Source organism: Mastomys coucha, unplaced genomic scaffold (genome assembly GCF_008632895.1).
Source record: "Mastomys coucha isolate ucsf_1 unplaced genomic scaffold, UCSF_Mcou_1 pScaffold21, whole genome shotgun sequence".
NCBI classification, from domain to species: domain Eukaryota; kingdom Metazoa; phylum Chordata; class Mammalia; order Rodentia; family Muridae; genus Mastomys; species Mastomys coucha.
Genome location: NW_022196904.1, coordinates 81322069 through 81329568, shown reverse-complemented (window position 1 = coordinate 81329568; position 7500 = coordinate 81322069).

Below are 7500 nucleotides of genomic sequence, written 5' to 3'. Positions count from 1 at the left end.
ACAATAAATGGATAATTGTTTCCTAGACCAAACTCCTGTTCACTGAGAGGAAAATGATTCACATGTTTTGCAATCATTTGTTCCACATCCATTCTGTTTTTATAGCCGCTCAATATTCCGTTCCCCTTTCCCCACCAGGGAGCATCCAGTCCTCACCACAGATTGCTGCTACAGCTTCTTCTCCATCGTTGAGCTGTTCAGGAGTCTCTCTTAATCTCAGAGTTAGTCCTTTACAATACATTGTAACATTTTATTTTTTTAAGTGAAGGTTCCTATTCTTAGATGAGAAGTCTGTCCTTCAGAGTCCCTACTAAAGTGATACGTCTTTCCGTCATGGTGAATCTATATCAGTGGAGCAGGATGTGGCTTACTCTATCATCTTGTCAGTGGGGAGGAAAGAGTTATCCAGTTTCATATGGTATGCCCAGACCATTCCTGTTTTCATAATGACATTTTTATCCCCTTTAGCATTCTGGCTTTTGGCTTGGGAAGTCAAAGCTGGGGTTGCTTACAGTCTGGATTCACTAAGCTAGGTAGAGCCTGGAGTGCTTCCTCTATGCCAACTTCACTCATTCCTTTTGGCTTTAAATGCCCAGTGAATATCTGTGTGTCTATCATTTTGTTCAAGTGGAAGGTGAGATGGAGGACCTGGGGGTGGAATACATTTTTTTCTGACTCACCCCTTACCTCAGTAGACACTGTGGTTGAAATGGTGGCTATCTAGCTCCAGGGAGTGCTCTGACCCTGAGACTCAAGTGAGCTCGCCATTTTTCTCTCCAGTGACTTTCTAAGATGGGGCCAGCCAGGAGGCACAGGCTGTAGAAGTGGCAGAGCAGCTGGGACAGGGTCCTTTATTTATCCATCTGCACCCAGGAGGGACTGCTGATCCACAGCCCTCTGTGCATGGGTCTTACCAGGGGAGAGCTGATCTTCCAGGAGTGCTGACACAGGCTTACAGACCCACAGGAGGAACAAGTTCCAGCCAGAGACAGCAAGAACATCTAACAGAGATTAACAGGTGGCAAAAGGCAAAGGCAAAAATCTTACCAACAGAAACCAAGGCTACTTGGCATCATCAGAATCCAGTACTCACACCACAGCAAGTTCTGGATACCCCAACACACCAGAAAAGCAAGATTTAGATCTAAAATCATATCTAATGATGCTGATAGAGGAATTTAAGAAGGACATAAATAACTCCCTTAAAGAAATATAGGAGAACACAGGTAAGCAGGTACAAGCCCTTAAAGAAGAAACAAAAATCCCTTAAAGAATTACAGAAAAGCACAACCAAACAGGTGAAGGAATGGAACAAAACCATCCAGGATCTAAAAATGGAGAACCAATTAAGAAATCACAAAGAGAGACAACTCTGGAGATAGAAAACCTAGGAAAGAAGTCAGGATCCATACATGCAAGCATCACCAACAGAATACAAGAGATAGAAGAGGGAATCTCAGGTACAGAAGATACTATAGAAAACATTGACACAACAGTCAAAGAAAACGCAAAATGCAAAAAGATCCTAACCCAAAACATCCAGGAAATCCAGGACACTATGAGAAGACCAAACCTAAGGATAATAGGTATAGAAGAGAGTGAAGACTTCCAACTTAAAGGGCCAGTAAATATCTTCAACAAAATTATAGAAGAAAACTTCCCTAACCTAAAGAAAGAGATGCCCATGAACATAGAAGAAGCCTACAGAACTTCAAATACACTGGACTAGAAAAGAAATTCCTTCCATCACATAATAATCAAAACACCAAATGCACAAAACAAAGAATATTAAAAGCAGTGAGGGAAAAAGGTCAAGTAACAAATAAAGGCGAACCTATCAGAATTACACCAGACTTCTCACCAGAGACTATGAAAGCTAGAAGATCCTGGGCAGATGTCATAAAGACCCTTAGAGAACATAAATGCCAGCCCAGGCTACTATACCCAGCAAAACTCTCAATTACCATAGATTGAGAAACCAAGGTATTCCATGACAAAACCAAATTTATATAATATCTTTCCACAAATCCAGCCCTTCAAAGGATAATGAATGGAAAACTCCAACGCAAGGAGGGAAACTACATCCCAGAAAAAACAAGAAAGTAATATTCCAACAAAACTAAAAGAAGATAGCCACGTGAACAGAATTCCAACTCTAACAACAAAAATAACAGGAAGCAACAATTACTTTTCTTTAATATCCATTAATATCAATGGAATCAATTCCCCAATAAAAAGACATAGATTATCAGACTGGGTATGTAAATAGGACCCAACATTTTGTTGCATACAGGAAACCCACCTCAGTGACAAAGATAGACACTGCCTCAGAATAAAAGGCTGAAAAACAATTTTCCAAGCAAATGATCCCAAGAAACAAGCTGGAGTAGCCATTCTAATATCGAATAAAATTGTCAAATTACAGTGATCAAAAAAGATAAGGAGGGATACTTCATACTCATCAAAGGTAAGATCTACCAAGATGAACTCTCAATTCTGAACCTCTATGCTCCAAATACAAGGACATTTACATTAATAAAAGAAACTTTACTAAGCTCAAAGCACACATTGCACTGTACACAATAATAGTGGGAGACTTCAACACTCTACTCTCTGCAATGGACAGATCATGGAAACAGAAACTAAACAGACACAGTGAGACTAACAGAAGTTATGAAAGAAATGGATTCAACAGATATCTATAGAACATTTTATCCTAAAACAAAAGGATATACCTGAAGGAAACCGACCTGCAGTTTCTCTCCTCCCGTGGGTGATTCACGAACTGGAGAAGTCGAGTTTCTGTGAAAATAAGCGGGTTAGGAGACAAGGAATGACACCAAGTACATTTATCAAGGTGTGTTCTTTACTCAGTGAACCGGGATATTTATAGCTAAGGCAAAACAACCTTATGTCTTTTAGCATAGAAGTAAGAACAGGGAAAAAATATATCAGTCTGTAAACAAGCCCCTGCAAGCGAGGGCTCCAGGCAGGAAAGCGGATTAAAGGTTCAGTTCCTTTTGAATTCTGGGCTACCAGTTCTGTCTTTGATCCCTGGAGCTGTCTCCGGTCCCAAACACCTGATGGGCAGAGCAGGGCTGCTGCCTCCGGAGTCCTGTTGAGCTCAGCGGGGACAGTAGGGCTGCTGCCTCCTGAATCCCATTGAGCTCAGCGGGGACAGTACATATACCTTCTTCTCAGCACCTCATGGTACCTTCTCCAAAACTGACCATATAATCGGTTACAAAACAGGCCTCAACAGATACAAGAAGATAGAAATCATTCCTTGCATCCTATTAGCTTACCATGAATTAAGGCTGCTCCTCAATAGAATGCCCACATACACGTGGAAGCTTAACAACACTCTACTCAATGATAACTTGGTCAAGGAAGAAATAAAGAAAGTAATTAAGGACTTTCTAGAGTTTAATGAAAATAAAGCCACAACATACCCAAACTTATGGGACACAATAAAAGCAGTACTAAGAGGAAAACTCATAGCTTTAAGTGCCTCCAAAAAGAAACTGCAGAGAGCATACACCAGCAATTTGACAGCACATCTGAAAGCTTTAGAACAAAAAGAAGGAAATTCACCCAAGAGGAGTGGAAGGCAGGAAATAATCAAACTCAAGGCTGAAATCAACCAAGTGGAAACAAAAAGAACTATACAAAGAATCAACCAAATCAGGATCTGGTTCCTTGAGAAAATCAACAAAATAGATAAATCATTAGCCAGACTAACTAGAGGGCACAGAGACATTATCCTAATGAACAAGATCAGAAATGAAAAGGGAGAGATAACAGACACTGAGGAAATCCAGAAAATCATTAGATCCTACTACAAAAGCCTATACTCAACAAAACTGGAAAACCTGGATGAAATGGACAATATTCTAGACAGACCAGGCACCAAAGTTAAATCAAGATCAGGTAAATGATCTAAACAGTCCTATATCCCATAAAGGAATAGAAACAGTCATTAATAGTCTCCCAACTAGAAAAAGCCCAGGACCAGTTTAGTGCAGAGTTTTATCAAACCTTCAAAGAAGACATAATTCCAAAACTCCTCAAACTATTCCACAAAATAGAAACTGAAGGCACTCTACCCAATTCGTTCTATGAAGCCATAATTACTCTGACACGTAAACCACACTCACAAAGACCTAACAAGGAAAGAAAACTTTAGACCATTTTCTTTATGAATATTGATGCAAAAATACTCAATAAAATTCTTGCAAACCAAATCCAAGAACACATCAAAATGATTATCCATCACGCTCAAGTAGGCTTCATCTCAGGGATGCAGAGATGGTTCAAAATACAGAAATCTAACAATGTAATCCACTATATAAACCAACTCAAAGAAAGAAACATATGATCGTGTCATTAGATGCTGAGGAAGCATTTGGCAAAATCCAATATTCCTTCATGATAAAAGTCTTGGAAAGATCAGGAATTCAAGGTCCATACCTAAACATAGTAAAAGCAATATACAGCAAACCAGTAGTCATCATCAAACTAAATAGAAAGAAATTTGAAGCAATCCCACTAAAATCAGGGGTTAGGCAAGGCTGCCCACTCTCTCCCTACCTATTCAATATTGTACTTGAAGTCCTAGCCAGAGCAATTAGACAACAAAAGGAGATCAAAGGGATATGAATTGGAAAGGAAGAAATCAAATTATCACTATTTGCTGATGATATGATAGTATACTTAAGTGACCCCAAAAATTTCACCAGAGAACTCCTAAACCTGATAAACAACTTCAGCAAAATAGCAAAATTAACTCAAGCAAATCAGTGACCTTCCTCTACACAAAGGATAAACAGACTGAGAAAGAAATTAGGGAAACAACACCTTTCACAATAGTTACAAATAATATAAAATATCTTGGTCTGACTCTAACTAAGCAAGTGAAATATCTGTATGACAAGAACTTCAAGTCTCTGAAGAAGGAAATTGAAGAAGATCTCAGAAGATGGAAAGATCTCCAATGCTCATGGATTGACAGGATTAATGTAGTACAAATAGCCATCTTGCTGAAAGTAATCTACAGATTCAGTGCAATCCCCATCAAAATTCCAACTCAACTCTTCACTGATTTGGAAAGAGCAATTTGCAAATTTATCTGGAATAACAAAAAACCTAGCATAGTGAAAACTATTCTCAACAACAAAAGATCCTCTGGTGGAATCACCATCCCTGACTCTAAGCTGTACTACAGAGCAATTGTGATTAAAAAAAAACAAAAAACAAAAAACAAAACCAAAAACCAAAAAACAAAACAAACAAACAAACAAAAAAAAACTGCATGGTATCGTTACAGTGACAGGCAGGTGGATCAATGGAATAGAATTGAAGATCCAGAAATGAACCCATACACCTATAGTCACTTGATCGTTGACAAAGGAGCTAAAACCATCCAGTGGAAAAAAGCCAGCATTTTCAACAAATGATGCTGGCTCAACTGTCAGCATGTAGAAGAATGCAAATCTACCCTCCTTGTACAAAGCTCAAGTCCAAGTGGATCAAGGACTTCTACATAAAACCAGGTACACTGAAACTAATAGAAGAGAAAGTGGGGGAACAGCCTCAATCACATGGGCACAGGGGAAAAATTTCTGAACAGAACACCAATAGCTTATGCTCTAAGATCAAGAATTGACAAATGGGACCTCATAAAATTACAAAGCTTCTGTAAGGCAAAGGACACTGTCAATAGGACAAAATGGCAACCAACAGATTGGAAAAAGATCTTTACCAATCCTATATCTGATAGAGGGATAATATCCAATATTTACAAAGAACTCAAGAAGTTAGATTCCAGAGAACAAAATGACACTATTAAAAACGGGGTACAGAGCTAAACAAATAATTCTCAACTGAGGAATACTGAATGGCTGAGAAGTAATTTAAGAAATGTTCAACATCCTTAGTCATCAGGGAAATGCAAATCAAAACAACCCTGAGATTCCACCTCACACTAGTCAGAATGGCTAAGATCAAAAACTCAGGTGACAGTAGATACTGACAAAGTTGTGGAGAAAGAGTAACACTCCTTGGGGAAATCGATGGACCTGGAGAATATCATCCTGAGTGAGATAACCCAATCACAAAAGAACACACATGATATGCATTCTCTAATAAGTGGATATTAGCCTAGAAGATCAGAATACACTAAGTATAATCTGCAAACCACAAGAAACTCAAGAAAAAAGAAGACCAAAGTGTGGATACTTTGTTTCTTCTTAAAAGGGGGAACAAAATACCCATAGAAGGATTTTCAGAGACAAACTATGGAGCAGAGACTGAAGGAAGAACAATTCAGAGATTGCTCCACCTGGGAATCCTTCTCATATTCAATCATCAAATCCAGACACTATTGTGGATGGCAGCAAGTGCTGGCTGATAGGAACCTGATATAGGTGTCTCCCAAGAGGCTCTGACAGTGCCAGACTAATGAAGTAGAGGATCACAGCCATCCATTGGACTGAGCACAGAGTCCCCAATGAAGGAGCTAGAGAAAGGATCCAAGGAGCTGAAGGGTTTGTAGCCTCTTAGGATGAACAACAATATGATCTAACTAGTACCCTCAGAGCTCCCAGGGACTAAACCACCAACCAAAGAGTACACATGGTGGGACTCATGGCTCCAGGTGCATATGTAGCAGAGGATGGCTTAGTCAGTCATCAATGGGAGGAGAGGCCCTTGGTCTTGTGAAGGTTCTATGCCCCAGTGTAGGGGAATGCCAGGGCCAGGCAGCAGGAGAGGGTGGGTTGGTGAGCAGGAGGAGGAGGGAGGGAACAGGTTTTTTTTTTGTTTTGTTTTGTTTTTTTTTTCTGAGGGGAAACCTGGAAAGGAGATATCATTTGACATGTAAATAAAGAAAATATCTAATAAAAAAAGAAATCCTGGCTATCTAGTTTGGCTAAATCTGCTTCCTCTTTTTCATGCTAGTGTTGGGTTCTGGATTCAGTTGATACTGTAGTGTGAAGGTGGAAGCCTTGGGGAGGCTGAAGCCACTTTCTGACTTTGCAGTTATACTGCTTTCCTTTCCTGTGTTCTTATGGACATGTTGGAGTAGTGAGCCACAAGCGGACTACCTCCCATAGCTGCAGACAGGGGCTTGGAGAAGGATGCACTCTTGTTCCAATTGTCCAGAACGCTAGGGTTTGGGTTGGGGAGAGAGTCTGGAACATACTTTTACTGTTGTTTGCTCTCTTATGCTTTCAGAAGCTTTGGGCTATAAAGAATGAATTTCTCTTCTGATTTAAATTATCTTTCCTATCACTCTTGGTTTTATGGCTCTCTTATCTATACCATAGGAAAAATTCTGTAGCAAGCTGATATATTAAATGGGGATGAAAGAAATTTGGACTTTCAAGGGGACGAAAGAGGATGATGGGTTGTGTGAATCTGATCAACACAACATTCCTATGTATGAAAATGTCGCCGGGCGGTGGTGGCGCACGCCTTTAATCCCAGCACTTGGGAGGCAGA